Below are 19,491 nucleotides of genomic sequence, written 5' to 3' on the forward strand. Positions count from 1 at the left end.
AGGGTGATGGTGGATCTCTTGCCATGTACAGGAGATGATACCCTTCTGATCATTTCAGAAGGTGCCAATGTAGTGAAACTTATAATTTAGCACAAAACATGTAGCAATGCTGGTATCAACTGTAAATGAGCACAATGGTGTTTTCTGGCCTTAGAATCGATGAATGTCCATGTGTAGATTCAAAGCAATTATAAGCAGCCCTCTTTATTTAGAGCACCACAGTGTCTTCATAAAATCTAAAACTTAATCTCACTCCAGCCTACAAGAGTCCCACCAATAGGAAGATGCAAAGAAAGGGGACTTACATTTTGCAAACACGTAGTGCTTCAATATTCTTGCTCAAGCAGAAAAAAAAATGCAACAAATTAGTCTGCTTCATGTAGTGTAAACTAATGAGCAGACTATTTAACTACCATAGTGCTTTATTTTTATCACTCCCATCATGTCCACTGTCAAGGCTGTATCCCTACTTTGAACTTTAGGGTACAAGTGTGGGGGCCTGCATGAGGACTTCTAAGCTTAACTACCAGCTTAGCTCTGGTCCGCTGCCACCATTCCCTTCCCTGGGAAGCTTTTAGAAACTTCTCACCAATTCCCTGGTGAATACAGATCCAAACTCCTTGGATCTTAAACAAGGAGAAATTGACCCTTCCCCCCTCCTTCCTTTCACCAACTCCTGGTGAATACAGATCCAAACCCCCTTGGATCTTAAATCAAGGAGAATTCAATCAGGTTCTTAAAAAGAAGGCTTTTAATTAAAGAAAAAGGTAAAAATCATCTCTGTAAAATCAGTATGGAAAATAACGTTACAGGGTAATCAAACTTAAAGAGCTCAGAGGACCCCCCTCTGTCTTAGGTTCAAAGTACAGCAAACAAAGATAAACACTCTAGTAAAAGGTACATTTACAAGTTGAGAAAACAAAGTAAAACTAAGACGCCTTGCCTGGCTTTTTACTTACAAGTTTGAAATATGAGAGACTTGTTTAGAAAGATGGGGAGAACCTGGATTGATGTCAGGTCCCTCTCAGTCCCAAGAGCGAACAACCCCTTAAACAAAGAGCACACACAAAAGCCTTTTCCCCCCCCCCCAAGATTTGAAAGTATCTTGTCCCCTTATTGGTCCTTTGGGTCAGGTGTCAGCCAGGTTACCCGAGCTTCTTAACCCTTTACAGGTAAAAGGATTTTGGAGTCTCTGGCCAGGAGGGATTTTATAGTACTGTACACAGGAGAGCTGTTACCCTTCCCTTTATAGTTATGACATCCACAGAGTCATAATTAACCTACAAGTTCTTCAAAGCTATAAGCACCAATTGGTTAAATGTTGGAACCTTACACTATGTAAATACAAGAAAGATGTACTAAAAAGTGTTCTAGTGATAATCCATCTGTCTTGGAGAAACACCAGTGCGCAAGCAAATGCAATACATTTTGAGAACAGCAGAAGGAAGATTTATTTGCCTGTTTCACATGACTCAGAATTGATCTCCTATGGTTTGTACTACTTTTATATTCTTAGCAACAACCAAAATATCTGTTCTGAATAGAATGTCTAACTGTCTTTAATACAAACAGCTTCATTCACATGGCTATACTATATTGGCGTGTCTATCACTGCTTGGGAATTGCACTATAAACATGAAAAAAATTTATTCCTCTGATACATGAATGATGTCAACTCGTGGTAGCTGTTACAATTTTCAAACTCCGGGAGCTCTATCCCATAACCCTAAATAAGCAGCATGGCAAAAATACACATTTTCTACTAGCATTCAAACATTAACCCTTTCTACCTGGCCCAGTTTTAATCTATTGCAAATGAAAAGTGGGTGGAACAGTTACATCTCTTATCCACTCTTTGCTTACACAAAATGTGTATTTTAAATGGACTTTTAAATTGCAAAATACTGGTCATGCATGCAAACTTTAAATTCATGGTCACGGTATAGCATGTCTGGCATACACCATATGCACCTCTACCCCGATATAACGCTGTCCTCGGGGGCCAAAAAATCTTACCCCGTTATGGATGAAACCGTGTTATATCGAACTCGCTTTGATCCACCGGAGTGCGCAGCCCTGCCCCCCCGGAGCGCTGCTTTATCGCGTTCTATCCGAATTCATGTTCTATCGGGTCGCGTTATATCGGGGTAGATGTGTAACTACATTATAAGCATTCCTACAGGGCACTTTGCAATTAATAGGTTACATTGATTTTAAAATGTACACTGTTTTAGAAAACAAATACATCCATGTATAGAACCCTGTGTGTATGTCATTTACATAGTATTTAATGTGGGCCTGATCCTGAGAAGCACAGTAAGGTGCTGACCACCTGATAGGATCAAGCCAAAAGAGTCTGATCTCACCCTCATTGAAGTCAAGGGGAATCTGGCTTTTGACTTTTATATGACTTAGACCAGGCCCTAAGAAGACAAGAGCCCAATCCTGAAATCCTTATTCACATGAGAAGTCCCATACAATGCAGTGGGGATTTAGATGAATTAAGATGTAAAGACTGCAGAGTCAAGTTCCAAATGACTAAAGGTTACCCTGTAGGAAAGAAATACTCCTATCATATCTGCATTCTTTAACCTTAAAAAGTTACTCATTTTCTTTGGGTCCAGAATTTTGCATGGAAAATGCAGTAGAGTCTTGTATAATAAACGCTACCACAGGGGTAGGCAACCCCAAAGGCGGCACGCGAGCTGATTTTCAGTGGCACTCACACTGCCCGGGTCCTGGCCACCGGTCCGGGGGGCTCTGCATTTTAATTTAATTTTAAATGAAGCTTCTTAAACATTTTAAAAACCTTATTTACTTTACATACAACAATAGTTTAATTATATATTATAGACTTATAGAAAGAGATCTTCTAAAAACATTACAATGTATTACTGGCACCCGAAACCTTAAATTAGAGTGAATAAATGAAGACTCGGCACACCACTTCTGAAAGGTTGCCGACCCCTGCGCTACCATCTCAGGTGGCACTGAGTATTTGGGAATGAGTAAAATCGCACATTGAAGTGCCCCAATTTATTAGAAATACTAAAAGTGCAGAAGATTGTTTCCAAGACATTCTCCCTCTCCTTTTCAAGTGAACGGTGCAGCAGCAAATTCCTCTCTGCTGTTAAAATGCTTCAGATGTTCTCCGAAGTTTATTGTTCCCTGGAAGCAATTTATTTCATTATAATGTGCTCACAAAAGCACGTTAGTGTTTAATTATTAGGAGAACTATTCTTAGCAAGGCTGAGGCTGGAGTGTGAGCCAAGAAAAGAATCCAAGCCATGGGTTTGTAAAGCTCCCTCCTCTCCATTGTTGTTGCAGTCCTTCCCACTGATGACTGATGCAAGTAAATACACCTCTACCTCGATAGAACGCTGTCCTTGGGAGCCAAAAAATCTTACCCCGTTATAGGTGAAACCGCGTTATATCGAACTCGCTTTGATCCACCGGAGTGCGCAGCCCCCCCCCCCCGGAGCTCTGCTTTACCGCGTTATATCCGAATTCGTGTTATATCGGGTCATGTTATATCGAGGTAGCGGTGTAGTAGAGGGGCAGGTTGAACAACTTGGTGCAATTAATATTTGTTATGAATTTCTTGCATTTTTCCCCAATAAAGAATTATTTGTGAATTAATGTTCATTATTCAACCTGCTGTAATTAATAGGATGTGCATGTTCTTCTCTTGGTGCACTCATGCGTGCAACTTGGTCAAATTCTGCCATATGCAGAGGGCTAGGCCCACACATGACTTAAATCCTATTTTCAGAATTGAAGTGGGACAAAAGGGGTTGTTGGCCATGGGTTAGCCCTCTGCACAGTAGGGGAATTTCAACCTCTTGATGTTACTTCAGGGCGTGAATGCTGTTGTCAGGGGTCCATCTGTAATGAATCCATGTCTACAGATAACAGATCAATACATTGTATGGGAACTCAAAGGGATCTAGGACTAGAATGCTGGTCTGCTTCTCTCTCAACTTCAGGGCGCTCTCTTCCCTAGTAGCAGCCGCCTTACCTTCTTTATGGGCCAACCACCAAAGAGACTTCATTCACTCACTCATGTGCACAGAGCCAGTACATTATATCACCATGTTATTGACCTGAATAACAAGGATTCCTCTGTAACGACTGTTCGTCCAGAGGGAGTGTAAATCACACACAGTGTTTTGTATTAATTCAGCATTTTTGATCCAAAGGTCTGTTGAAGTAGAACAGGCAGAGATAGCAGTAAAGGGGGAAAATAATGATAATCAATAATAAACACATGCAGGTTAAGAACTGGTGGTCCTGAGTGAGAAAAAAACAGCTTGGGTTTACAAGAAGAGGAAGAGAGGAGATGACAAATCATGAAAGGGAGCAGTATTAAGGAGAGGAAAAAGAGACAGGTTTTGGAGATTGGATTCAGTATGACAAAGAAAGTCAGAAAAATGGAGAGAGAGAGAGAGAGAGAGAGAGAAGAGAGTTCCACAGAGAAGTGAAAAAAAATCGCAATATTTATAAACAGTGGCAGAAGGAAGAAGATTATGCAAAGATGAACATAACAATGGCCCTACTGGGTCAGACCAAAGGTCCATGTAGCCCAGTATCCTGTCTTCCGACAGTGGCCAGTGTCAGGTGTCCCAGAGGGAATGAACAGAACAGGTAATCATCAAGTGTTCCATCCACTGTCCCTCATTCCCAGCTTCTGGCAAAAGAACAAACCCCAGGGTAGGAAATAAGAGGGAAAAGAAAGGTAGGATGGGTTGCTTTAGGCAATAAATATAAAAGTGAGAATTTTAAAACAATAACATGGGCATGAGGGATGGGAAGAGAGATTGGATATGTATCTACAAAGGCAAAGCAAGTAGAGGCAGTGTGAGCCTATGGATCAGTGGAGATAACATTGCAGAATTGGAGCCACCCACAGTTCACAAATGCACAGCCTTTAATCCACACCTTTACTATTCCTGCACACTATTGCTACTCTGCCTGTTATATTCACTATCTATGTTGGGTAATTGTGGGCTGGACCCAGAGTCCACTGAAATTATTATTATTGGTGGTATTGTAATGCTTAGGGGGAGCCCCTGTCATGGACCAAGACCTCATTGTGTACGAAACACACACAAAAACAGTCCCTGTCCCCAAAGAACTTACAAACTCAGTATAGACAAGAGACAACAGATGGATGTAGTCCAGAGTGCAAGGAAACAGCGAGACAATATTGGTCAGCATGATAGCTGTGGTCTCAGTGGAGTCTTTCTGTTGATTTCAGTGGGCTTTAGACTAGGCCATTTATTGTTCATTAGTCAATGTAAACTGTTGTTCTATAACTGTACAGGCCTAATAATAAAAAATGATACGTGTCTCTACAAGCAAGTAGTCAGACACAAGAGTATTTGTTTTTTCATTGCCTAAGTAGATAGCATCTGGAAAACTCTGGCTACTCTAGGATCAATACTATAGTGTATCATCTCTTTAAGCATCTAATGGGAACACAGCTCTCATCTTTCCAGTAGCTATCTTCTTGAAGCAAGTTTGAGTTATTGTAATCTTCTTTGGTTCTAGCTCCTCCTTCTCTTGCTAACACACTACGTAGTACAGGTGATGTGACAAATCTGCAGTTAATGTAAAATGTCCCCTGGTTTTCGTAAGCGTTAAAAGAAACAAAACACCAAATTTCCCTTTCCTCCCTTCACAAAATAACAAAGTTGCTGCAAAATCCTGCCTTCATCAGTAACAACAAAGCCGAAGTTTATTCTTCGGGACCTTAGAACCTGCTCTTTAATCATGGTGCTGGCTAAACACTCTCAGTTAAAAACAAAATGAATTTCCAGTCGTTTGCAATCTCAGCTGATTAATCATTTCATTGTTATTGTAAGTGCATACTAATTGCCGTGTGCATGTATATATATGCCACATATATTAAAATGCAAAGTAGAAATTGTTCATCATCACTGGCTGAACATATCCCAAGGGCAGGACACCGTCGCCTAGCAACTTCTGAGAGCTGATTAAATGTCACGTGGGTATCCCATAGGCCACTTGCATATGGTAAATACCACACGCAAGGGCAACAGCAAAGGGCGGAGTCAGGTCTCAGCAGTTGCTAGGTGACAGTGTGCTGTCCTGAGGGTATATTCAGCCAGTGATAAAGAAAGAGGCTTCCACCCTGTATTTTATTAACAGCCTGCAGGGGGCAACAGAAAGAGTGTGTTGTGGGTGGAGTTCTAGAAGGAGCCAGAACATTTCTCTCCAGCTTGATCTTGTAGCTGAATTAAGCTTGTTTATTAAGCTCCTCCTCCCTCACCTGATTCAAATCCTTCCTAAATGCACGTCTGCTTACAAGTGATGAAGTGGGAGGAAAGGTAAGATGCAAGCACAATATAATGAATGCAACCATTTAGATATGTCTATGCTTTAATGAGTGATCTTAGGATTGTTATCTTCATTCTTTTTCTCTATTCACCCACTTTTTTGCCTGGTTTATGACCTGAGGTTTTTATGTCATGTTGAATGTAGACTGCATTCTCTGCAGGGCAGGGCATGTATATGTGAGGGGTTAGCCCTGTTTAGGGCACCCTAAGAACAATAGATATGTTAGTGCCTAGCGCAATGAGTCTCTCATCTTCTTGAAACCTCTAAGGCATGACTGAGATTTAAACGATTAAAATAAAACTACTGTCCCGTTCCTGGTATGCCACAGTACACTTAAGAACTTATTCCAAACATTATATAATATGAAACTAAGAGCCAAATTGGGCCCTCGTTTGCATCTGATACAACCCAGTTGACTCCAGTGCGGTAGCGTATGTTGTAAATAAGAGTAGACTTTCTCTCTATTAATCTAATGAGATAAGTGATTAGCCAATACAGTATATCAAACGTCTAATGATCTTATATTGCAATTGTACTAAAATGTACATTCAAGTTCTAGAGATCTTACAATGGCATTCTCCATTTTAAGTATAAGGAACCTCTGTGAAATTAGTAATCTCTCATATCCAAGTTAATTTAAGTGCTCCATTTAATGTAATGTAGATTGAAATGAACTAGTGTCTTTGTGTCCCACTGTCACATACTGGATGAAATCATAACTGTTCATTTGTGTGTCATAAGCCCTATACTACTAGGAGTGAGTAGAGATCCTTCTTTAGTTTCTGTCTATTCTAAAGTACTTATATGGCCTATGTTACTGCAGTATCTGAAAGCCTTGCAATCTTTAATGTATTTATCTTCAGACCTCCCCTCCCCATGCCCATGAGGTAAGGAAGTTCAGTTATCCCCATTTTACAGATGCAGAACTGAGGCACAATGAGTCTAATGGCTGTATTTTTAAAGGTATTTAGGCAATGAGAGATACTGATAGGAACTCAGTGATATTTTTGAAAATCTCTCTAGGTACTTAGCTCTGGTTGAAATCAGCTGATTCAAGAACTGAACCCATATCTCCCAGATCCTAAGCCAGTGCCCTAAATGCTGGACCATCATACCTCTATCCTAGAGGTTCTCAAACTGTGGGTCAGGACTCCAAAGTGGGTCACAACCCTGTTTTAATGGGATTGCCAGGGCTGGCATTAGACTTGCCGGGGCCCAGGGCCAAAGGCCAGGCCCCACTGGCCAGGGCCGAAGCCAAAGCCCGAGGGCTTCAGCCCTCAGTGGCGGGGCTCAGGCTTTGGCTTCATCCCTGGGTGGCAGGACTCAGGTTACAGGGCCCCCCATCTGGGGCTGAAGCCCTTGAGTTTCAGCTTTGGCCTGCCCGCCCAGGGCGGTGGGGCTCAGGCTCTGGCTTTGGTCCCCCAGCCTGGAGTGGCGGGGCTTGGATGGGCTCAGACTTTGACACCTCTTCCCCTCCTGGGGTCATGTAACAATTTTTGTTGTCAGAAGGGTGTTGCGGTGCAATGAAGTTTGAGAACTGCTGCCGATCCTTTAGTTAACTGGACCTGTGGTTTTGGAGAAGATGCAGTGTCCAAGTCCTGCCCCTTGAAGTTTGAAATATCGGTAGCATGCAACGTAATTAGAACTGTGAAGTCCTAGGCAGACATGAATTTGTAACTATTATTTTTCCATCACAGATTAGATGTGCTGCAAGTTTTGTGAAGAAAGTAGGATTTTTTTTTGAGTGAGTATAAAGATGGGTTTAAGAATATAAACGTGTCTTTGCAACCTTAAATCTAGTGCTCGCTGTACCATGAACGCTATAATATATATTGATTTGTTTGGTTTTCACTGTGACATGTTTAATGTTGCTGTTTTAGAGATGACTTTTAAAATGTATGGCTTCATACTAAGTTGGTTCTGACACCAAAAAATCACGAGAGAATGAGCAAGGGGGAGAGAGCAAGGAATATCAAAGTGATCAGTTGCTGCATTAGCATTCAAGCACTGTGAAAACTTTGCTATATAGATTACTTGTTTCTAAGGGTATGATTATGACCTCTGAATTGTATTAAAGAATATGCATTTTAGGCATTGATACCTAATTTAAGAGGGATTACATTATAGCAGCGCTAGGGGGAAAATACCTGTGTAATTAAACACCAGCACCATGCAATCTAGAGGCTAAAGCCCTTACAGATCTGAGATATACTTTATTCATCCAAAATTATATGTAAAATCAAGTTCACTATAAAACACCTTTATTTATTTTTAGAGATGTGCAAAATTTCCAAATCTGTTGCTACCAGCATCTATCATAGGTAGTGAAAATATCGCATATCTGCTTTCCCCAGCTGTCTGGACTATTGGCGATGGCCTGTGGAAACAGGCTTTGGGCTAGATCCTCAGCGGGTGTAACATCAGCATAGTTCATAGACTTCAGTCTCTGGAATGGAGTGCTTACCTGGTGTGTGGTTATTGGATATATACAGCCAATTGCCAAGTGTTAGCTTATCTTCTAGAACAAAGGAAGTGAAAGTACTAACCTCTCCGTACCTCAACTTTTTAGCTCAATGCTTACTCTCCACTCTAAGATAAAGGAACAACCCTCTTTCCATGTGAATGGATCCATTAAAACTATGACTTCAAGGCTTGCTGCTAAATCCAAGCATGTGTTCTTTCCAGCAAGATACTTAAGAACATTAATCCCGTTGGGACTAATCATGTTCTTAAAATTAGGCATATGCTTAAATGCTTTATTAAATGGGGGCCACAGATCCTGATCTCAGTGGTGCTCCTCACATGGCTGGTGTTAAGGTGAATCAAGCGAAAGGGTAAGACCAATGCACATAGCTTAGAGAATTTTAACCCCCTGTGATGGGGTATCTACTCCACCCAAGGCGTGAAGGGGTTCAGGTGGCTAGGTGGGCCAATTAACTGGGCTAGGAGGAGTCCTGGAGGAGGACTAATTAGAGATGAAGCTCAGTGGGAGAGGAGCTGCAGGGGCCTGTCTGAATCCCAGTGGCTGGGAGCAGAAAGGGGCTGCAGAGAGAGAGAGAGGCTGCAGTCATTCCCAGGGTGAGAGAAGGCAAGGTAGGAAGTAGCCCAGGGATACAGCAGTGAGGTTTAGGACTGTCCAGACTCTGACTGCTTGTTGTAGGGTTCCTGAGCTGGGACTTGTGTAGAGGTTCCAGTACCAGCCATGGGGTGAGTGGCATCATTAAGGGGCAATAGGTCCCATGAGACTTTGATGCATGCTGTCCCCTCCCCCACCCCAAAAAAGGGGAAACTACAGTGGCTGAAGGGCCAAGCCATGAAGTGGGAGCAGTCAACTCCCCAGAGAGCGAGCGAGCAAGAGAGAGAGATGGAGTGAGGAACCGCAGGGAGTGGCATCAAACTGGCAGAGCTAATCCCCAGATGTGGCCAGAAGCAGGGCCGGCTCCAGCATTTCTGCCACCCCAAGCAAAAAAAAAAAAAAGCCGCGATCGGCGGCGGCAATTGGGAAAAAAAAAAAAAAAAGCCGCGATTGGCGGCGGCAGTTCAGCGGCAGGTCCTTCGCTCCTAAAGGGAGTGAGGGACCTGCCGCCCCCGAATTGCCGCCCCAAGCACCTGCTTGTTAAGCTGGTGCCTGGAGCCGGCCCTGGCCAGAAGGAGGCATTCCTGCGGCGATTAGATATCCCCAGTATGAGCTCACCCATTCAAGAGTAAAATGGTAAAGACTACAGTGAACTAAGGCCTCTTTACTCCTGAATGAGAGCATTCACATGTTGTCTGAAGTTAACACACTTATACTCACAGACTTTAAGGCCAGAAGGGACCATCATGATCATCTAGTCTGACCTCCTGCACATCGCAGGCCACTTTAACTTATGCTCATTGACTTGACACAGTTAATTGATTTGCCTTAACTTTCCTGAGGGTTTCCTTGTAGACGAGCCCAAAGTGTTTGTAGGAACAGGCTTCATGCAGTATTTCAACAAGCGGTCATTGTTTTTGCATCCAAATAATTTATTTTTGACTGGTTTGGTGTGAGAGGTATTTTTACATAGAACTGGACCAATTTCCACTTGAAAATATGCAAAATCTGTCATAGAAATGCAAACAGTTCTTTGGGCTAGATCCGCAATGGGGGTAAATGCTCCATTGACCATAACTCCATCAGAAACAATGTGTACAAACTTAAAATTGTATGCAATTTAACATTTTATTACAAATTTGCACACCTGATACTTTGTGTGTGGCCTTGGGGAAATGGCTTCTCTTTCACCTCAGCCTCTCCATATGTAAAATGGGGATGATAATACTGGCTTAGTGGTGGCATGGTTATAGGTGATGAACCAGCTCAAGAATTAATAATAAAAAATGCCAGTGGCGTGGTAACCAGACAAACATACAATGTTTTGTGTGTGTTTCATGGTGGTTTTGATAAAGCATGGACATGTCAGTGTGTGTTCTTGCATTTTTCATGGTTTCAAGGCCAGGGATCTATGACGTCACTGCAGTGACCTTCCATATTTTAAGCAAAACAGAACAAAAAAAAACCCCCAAACTCCACTGTCTCCATTTGCTAGTTTAATGCAAGGACTGAGCTCTGTAAAAGGATACAGCTGCACAGCCAGCTAGTTCTTTCCATATTTTGTGCACTAACTCTCTGCATTAAAGATAGATGACCTGACAGCTAATTTTGTGAAAGCAAAAAATTTCTATCAAATCTTTATCCGACTGTAAATAACTAGACTTTACAAGGTTTTAAATAATTGTGGATAGAAAAGCCTTTTTGTTGCCCAGGTATAAAACTACTACACCTCTACCCCGATATAATGCTGTCCTCGGGAGCCAAAAAATCTTACCGCGTTATAGGTGAAACCGCGTTATATCAAACTTGCTTTGTTCTGCCGGAACACGCAGCCCTGCCCCCCCGGAGCGCTGCTTTACCGCGTTATATCCGAATTCGTGTTATATCGGGTCGCGTTATATCAGGGTAGAGGTGTATATGTCTGGAGGGAGGAAGTCACTTATGATATGATTACCACAAGTAATACAAAGTCAGCTGCTTACGCAGGAGACCTGAATTCTGTTCCCAGTACTGCCACTAGCCTACTGGGTGATCTTGGGCAAGTAACTTCACCTGTCACTGCCTCAGTTTCCTCATCTGTAAAATGGGAATAATACCTTCTTTGTAAAGTGCTTTGAGAGCTCTGGATGAAAAGCACTATGTACGAGTTGAGTATCATTGCACATCTCTACAAATAAATTAATTACCAGTGATGTTTAGGAAACAAAAAGTTACTTCAAAAGCCTATTGTTTATCCAAGGACTCTGTGCTGCCCAGGAACTGCATAAAAGACCCTTGGGAACTGATCCTTGCATCTCAGATCTGCTTGAGCTGTATTCAGCTTTTAGCCCCATCTGGATCACCCTGGTACTGGACATTTGACTGAACCTACGGACTAATTCTAAGAATTCTTTACAACTTCTAGGCTTACCATTTCTACTATGAAACTGATCTCAGAACTGCACTCAGGTCTATATGTACAGATCTTTTAACCAATACTTTCTCTCTTCTCTTTTTTAATACATTTTAGTTTAGTTAATAAGAATTGGCCGTAAGCGTGTATTTGGGTAAGATCTGAAATATGCATTAACCTGGAAGGTAATGTGTCCGATCCTTTGGGATTGGTAGAACTTTTATATTTGACTTGGCTGTCTGGGAGGGAGCCCAAAGGCTGGGTTGCTTTAAGGGAACTGTGTTTTGCCTTCTGTGTAACCAATAAGGTATTGCAGAAGCTGCTCTGTTGCTAGCTTGGTGGATCTAAGTAGTAGAATAACCACTATCTTTGGGGATTGTCTGCCCCACTCCCCACCCCACCCCCTTTTTTTTTTTTTTTTTTTTTTGCAATTTGCCCTGATTTAAGCAATTTCAGTGTGCCCCCCTCCCCCAGCACCCCGATCACATAAGGACTTAAAGGTGATGACTAATGCCATGAATTGCTCCTGGACATGAAAAAGGAAACAGGTGGTATTGTGTTCATGCAACCCAAATCATTCTGATTCCACTTTTCCCTCACCAGCCCCACATTTAATTATACTTTTAAGAATGATGGCCCCGATCCTGCAAATACATGCATGCTTAACTTGTCACGTATGAGACGTGTCAGTGGTTTCAATGGGATGACTCACCTGAACAAAATTAAGCAAGTGCATTGGTGTTGGCAGGATTCATAGTTCTTAAGGCCAGAAGGACCATTACGATCAGCAAGTGTGATTAGAGCCTCTATCAATCATTATGTTTTCAGATTTAGGATATTTAAGATAGGTCTTAGCAATGGCAATGATCTAGGGCAAGTCAAAATAAGACATTTGAGCAGCATGCCACAGACATATAACCCACGGTCCATGTGTTATAAAAATGACTTTCCTTTTACATCGTCTGCTTGTGGAACCAATCATGCGAGATGGTAATGAATGACGGCCTGGTGAAATCAGAAACAGACAAGAAAAAGTCAGTACTAATCCATAAACATATGTGGTGCTCACTGCCATCATGGAATAACTGCAGTTATCAGAGATGGTCAGGAATAATTCTGTCTAATTTTTGAGGAGATATATTTAGATGCATGTTTTGGATCTTCTGTATTGCTGCATCCCTCGGTATTGACCTAGAAAAAAAGGTACCAGAATTATTCCCAATCATCCTGACCACATGCCTTTTGATTCCAATTAATTTTAGCATAGCCTGCCTGGGGACAGACTTTATAAATACAATGCGTTATCAAAATAGATCATGTGTTCTCAAGTACATCAGCGACATCAGGTTTTCTTTTTTCCCTCTACGATGAGGAAGCTGTAATTTCATATAAGATTATACGACTTCACATTCATATTTTTAGAAACATCAAAGTAACTCTGAATAATGTGTCATATACTGTAGCAAGTTGATTTAGATCAAATAACTTTACTGTATAAATGTCTGTCTCGGCCCATAAGAATCCCCCTGGGAATTCTTCTGCAAATGGGAATGGTGGGGGGAGGGGGAGAAGAAATTTAATTCTAGTCTCTTCATTTCTGTCAGCCCTTCTTCCACACCCCAGTAGAGAGGTCTGCTGAATGCTTATCTTTCTTTCTTCGTAGCAATCTCTCACAAATCCTAACTCCATGCTCTGAAGGTCATCGTAGGCCAACGCCTCAGCTGGTGTAACTTGATGGAGCTACACTGATTTACTTGAGCCTAAGAGCTATGGTCATGTAAGGTTATGCTGTAAACGTGAGGCCTGATCCTGTGAGGAACCAAGTGCTTCCTGCAATTTGCTGAGCACCCTCCGTTTGGCTCCTGTCGACTTCCGGGGGAGCCAAGAGTGAAATTCACCCCCATGCAGAGGGCCAGCACAAAACCTATCCAGAACAAAAGTCTCATTTAAGCTGTATTGGCCTGGTCCTCAGCAAGTGTAAATGGACATTGTACTATTTAAATCAGTGGAGCTATTAGGCTTGTGCTGGTCCGCTGCACAGAGGTGAATTTCACACAGAGGGCTTGTCTATACTTACGACTACATCGGTGCAATCGATGCAGCGGTGTCAATTTAGTGGGTCTGATGAAGACCCGCTAAGTCAATGGCAGAGCGCTCTCCTGTCGACTCTTGTACTCCAGCTCCCTGAGAAGAGTAAGGTAAGTCGGCGGGAGAGCGTCTCCTATTGACACAGCATGGTGTAGACACCGCTGTAAGTCGACCTAAGTTATTTAACGTATGTAACTGAAGCAGCGTAACTTAGGTCGACTTACAGCTGTAGTGTAGACCAGCCCAGAGAGTGCTCAAGCCCACTGAGTGTAGTGGGAGCAGGATCCAACCTTTAGGCCTGGATTTTTGCAAGCAGCTCCAGCCACTGAGGCACTGCAGAAGGGACTATGGTATTTCCGACCTCAATCATTCAGAAATCATAAGTCAAACTCCAAAAAATTATGAAGTGGCTTAACAATTATGACATTTCTTTAAAATAATAAAAATGGGGTTCTTTTTATTTAGTTTCTGATCCTGTAGCTTGCACTTGCATCACATTTTCAAGCTTTGCACTTGATTCTGGTAGCTGGGGCTTTAAGAAATATACCAGAGAATCACAAGACTTGTGCTACTATCACAAGAGTTGGCAGCACTGGCTCTGTCCTTGCAGAGTGGTTTGCACAACTGGAGCCACGCACACAAAGGACTTCAGATACAAATCTCCTGGGGTCCTTGATTCTCTTAATTTTAAAGCCTTGAATTCATATTAGCCTTTGTCACTTTTTTAAATACCAAAAATGGGCAAATGATGGCATTTGATTATTTATGGTGACGCTGATAAGATATTTGACTACTAATATGTGCTTTTCAAAACAATCTGATGTCTGGAGATTTTTTTCTTTTTTTGTATCTATTCTATTCAAATCTAGTACTTCCATTAAAAATATCTCATATTTCTTTGAACTAAAATACCTTTTATCTGTTGAAGACACTTGAAAAGTCTAACAGGAGAAGAAAATTGCCAAGAGCTTGCCAATAAACCTGATTAAATCAAAAATGAATAGAGGCTAATTTATGCTTCATTGAATCATTGTGACTTTCATCAATAAATAATATTATAATAAAAAGCGACATGCATTTTACTGTAACTTTAGGTACATCTACTCAATTTCCATGGTTTAGGGAATTAATTAATTTATATGGTATTCCCCCCCCCCCAGTCCCTGTCACTCAAAAAAAGAATCAGCTAGGGTGAAAGTCACCCCTGTAAACTGGACCTATGTACCACTTAAGTCCTAAAAATAACAGAATTTAAGTAGCATGGGTTTCTGCATGGGTGATAGTTTCCCATAGTGAATTGCCGAAGAATAGGCCCAAGAAACCTAAGCATTTCTCATTTACTATAACATCAATAATAATGGAAATTAGTCATCATTACGGTTTGTATTGTGTTAGTGTCTAGAGGCTCCACTTGAAGTTGGTTGCCACACTGCACAAACCTAGAATAAAAGACAGACATTGTCCCAATGAGCTTACACTCTAAATAGGCAAGAGAAACAAAGGGTTGGAAGAGTGGCATTGGCCACTGTCGGAAGACAAGATACTGGGCTAAACTGACCTTTGGTCTGACCCAGTATGGCCGTTCTTATGTTCTAAGGGCTGGTCTACACTGCGGGGGAGGGGGGATTGATCTAAGATACACAACTTCAGCTATGTGAATAGTGTAGCTGAAGTCGAAGTATCTTAGATCGATTTACCTTGGGTCCTCATGGCGCGGGATCGACGGCCGCGGCTCCCCCGTCGACTCTGCTACCGCTGCTCACTCCGGTGGAGTTCCGGAGTCGACGGGGAGCATGTTCGGGGATCGATATATCGCGTCTTAATGATACGGCGGGTAGTCTGGACGTACCCTAAGAGAAAGATGAATGATGAACATTGTAGAAGCAGAAGTAGACGCCAGCTCTCCTGACTCCCATTCTAGTGCTTATCAACTGGACCACACTGCCTTTGGTAAGTGGAATCATTACTGGAAACTGATCACTAGGGTATAGCAATTGTAACACAAAACCGGCAAGCTGTGTTTACAACAAAGAACGTACAACAGGCTACATCAATAAAAGCATTGCCATTGACTTCCATTAGTGTAGGAACAAATCCAAAGCTCTTAGAGGAGTTGAGGGAACTACTTTTGAAAACATCGAACCAGCGGACATTTTGGCTGGATATTTTGACTCCCTAACCTAGCTAAAGATATAATGAATACTCAGGTATATGCCCCTACAACTGCAGATTCTGATGAGGATGTAGACGAATTCTATGAAAACACTGTAGAAACAATGGAAATCAGCAGTGGGAGGAAAGAATAGTAAGTTTTATAGGAAATTGGAATGCAAAAGTAGGAAGAGAGAGAGAGAGTATCTGTGGCAGTTGTTCCTTTTAGTCTTGGTGAAAGAAACCACAGTGGACAAAGATTCTTAGAATTTTGCAAGAAACATGACTGCATTATCTGCAATACTTAGTATGAACAAAAAGAAAGCACAAAGCATTCATAGGAATCACCACAAGGGATGTACAAAAAACAAATTGATTTTATCACAATCAACCGTAGGCATAGAAATGGTATTAGGAAGGTTAATGATTTACCAAGGGCAGATTGCGGATCAGATCATACATTGGTATTGATGAGACTGAATATCAAATTGAAAAAGTTACAGAAAATCAAATGCTGTATAAGATGGAACCTGGAAGCCCTGAGGAATCATAAGATACAAAGTCACTACCAAGAAGAAGTGATGCAGATCATTAATGAAAACAATGACCAAGTGACTTGGGAATGCCTGAAATAGGCTATCAAAGAAGTTCAGATAAGCATGTAGGGGAAGAAGTTAATAGCTAAGAAAAACCCGTGGATAACAGATGACATCGTTGCTTTGATGGACGAAAGAAGAAAAATAAAAGCACAAAGCTTGACAACAGAAAAGTGGAATACCAAAGACTAAATAAAATGATAAAGAATAAATGCAGATTAGTGAAGTCTGAATGATTGAATAAGAAATGCAAAGAAATCGAACAAATGGATAAAGAGAACAAACAAAGTGAGATGTATCGAAAGATAAGAGCCTTCAATTACAGTAGAAAGATGAAAATAGAACCTTTAAGGACAAAATTGGACAATATTTCACAGACCTATAAAACATGAATGAGAGATGGCAAGAATGTATTAAGGAACTATCTGGAAAAACCTGAACTAGAGATTAATCAAGAAAGCCTGCTGATAATGGATGAAGAAATCATGGCAACAATAAAGAGACTTCCAAATGGAAAAGCAGTAGGTTGTGATGGAATAACTGGCTGAATTGTTAAAAAAACATAGGGGATGAAGCTTTGAAAGCCCTGTCAGAGATAATAAAGAATAAGTCTGAGACAGGAGACTTGTCAATAGACTTCTGTTTGTATCCAAATTGGCTCCCCCCCACAAATGCTATGAATTGTGAAGTCTAGAGAACTATCAGCCTACTACTGTATACCTCTAAGATACTTTTGTGAGTTGTTCAATATTGAATACAAGAAAAGATTGATAAGCAAATAAATTAAGAACAATACGGCTTCAAATGCGGAAAGGGCATGATAAATGGCATTATGAACTTGAAACTCATATTAGAAAGATCAATTGAAATGGGGAAACCAATATATTTGTGGGTTTTTTGCAGACTTCCAGAAAGCATTTGACAGAATCTACCAGTACAAATTGCTTAACATAGGAAGGTCTGTAAGGATTGATGGATACAAACGCCAAGAAGCAAAATCAATTTATTCTGGAATCAGAAGGTGATTATAATGGGAGATGAAAATGAGAATCTAATAGAGATCAAGAGAGGAGTGAGACAAGGTTGTATAATGTCACCAACTTTATTCAACATTTAGAGTGCATATTTGATTAAATTAATTGAAGAAACAGAAGAAGGTATTAAAATGAATGGAAAATGGGTGAATAACATTCACTATGCAGACGACAGCACTGTTGGCTGATTCAGAAGAAGGTCTGATGAATTAGTGGAGATTTTATATATGAATGTGGCAAAGAATATGGCCTAGAGTTGAATGTAGACAAGAAAAAAAAAACTATGGTATGCAAGGATTTGGGAAAATATGCAAGCTTCCAATGAGTGAGACAGCCATACACAAGTGAGAAAATATTGTTACCTAGGAAACATAATTACAAAAGATGGAACATTGGATATTGAAGTCAGCACCAGAATAGTAAGAGCGAAAGAGATGTTCTGGAAGAATAATCATCTGATGAGAAGAGAGATAAATCTGAAGACTAAATTCTGACTCTTAAAAACTTACTTTTGGTTTGTGTTAAATTACAGATGTGAAACATGGATATCCAAGCAATCGATAATAAGCTACATTCCTTCAAATTGTGGTATTAGAAGAATTCTGAAAGTATCGGTGATAGAGAACGTAAGCAAAGAAAAAGTACTGGAGATGATTGAACTCAGCAAATGCTTATCAAAGATCTTATGAAAAGAAAGATTCGATTCGCAGGGCACATTTGAAGGGGTTCAATGGGTGGGGCAGGTTTACCCATAATATAGGGGAAAGTTGTTGGCAGAAGAACACAAGGCAGAAAAAGATCTTGGATGGATGATGTAGATCAAAAGGACTGTTCATCCACAAAAACATTCGCAGAAATTCTCGGTGAAGCAGCACTAGTTCAGGAAGTAATTGCACTATTCACTTTTCAATATCTTGGCATTAGAATCCTGATGGAAATGAAAGATCTCTACTTGGCTTCTGTGTTGGGTGTGGATTTTTTTAAAAGTAATTTTGAAAATAAACATTTCTGTTTGTCATCCATTACTATTAAGAGACAAATCCACTCCGCTGTCCTAAGTTTTCTCCCTAATGACAAAATTTAAAGAGCCCTATTTTTTTTGAATTTTTAAGGCTTCCATAGTTTTTGCAGAAAGCAGGAAATGTGCATCAGTGCTACAACATTTATGGCTCTGTTAACTTGCTGAAATGCATCTTTTTGATTTAATAGGTGGTTTTTGGTTTTGTATTTTAATAGAGGGGAAATGGAAGAGCCAGATTCTGCACTGAAGGGCAGAACTTTGGTATGAGCTTGATTTATCCATACTGGGGCACAACTTCACCCTAAGTCAGCAACAGCCCAGTGTCAGATATTTGACTTAGATTTGTGTTCATTGATGATTATGAGCCAAGCTGGAGAAAGCTAACTGAATTGAGATGTTTGTTGAAATTCAAGGTTCTCTGAACTTTGGGAGTGGTCGGAGATGCACGTAAAAGATTGGCTGTTACAGATACCTTTTTATATATCACTCCACTTGTAATAGGCTGCCGTCTTGATTGACTCGAAAAGTGCTCTGGCTGTCAGGTCTAACTCCAGCTCCAGACCTTCTAACTTACCCAGGTCTTGTTCTTGTAGAACAGGATTTACCTTTGTTTGTCAATGTATGAAATCTAGCCCTGTGAAGAGAGTCCATGCAAGGCTTATGCACCACCTACCCCCAGTTATGTACTTAAAATAGATCTTGAAAGAGATTTAAATGGTACATAAGCTTTGTGTTAGCCCTCTGAACTTCACCCAGAAATTGAGCCTCATGAG

Source organism: Emys orbicularis, chromosome 16 (assembly GCF_028017835.1).
Source record: "Emys orbicularis isolate rEmyOrb1 chromosome 16, rEmyOrb1.hap1, whole genome shotgun sequence".
Classification (NCBI taxonomy): Eukaryota; Metazoa; Chordata; order Testudines; family Emydidae; genus Emys; species Emys orbicularis.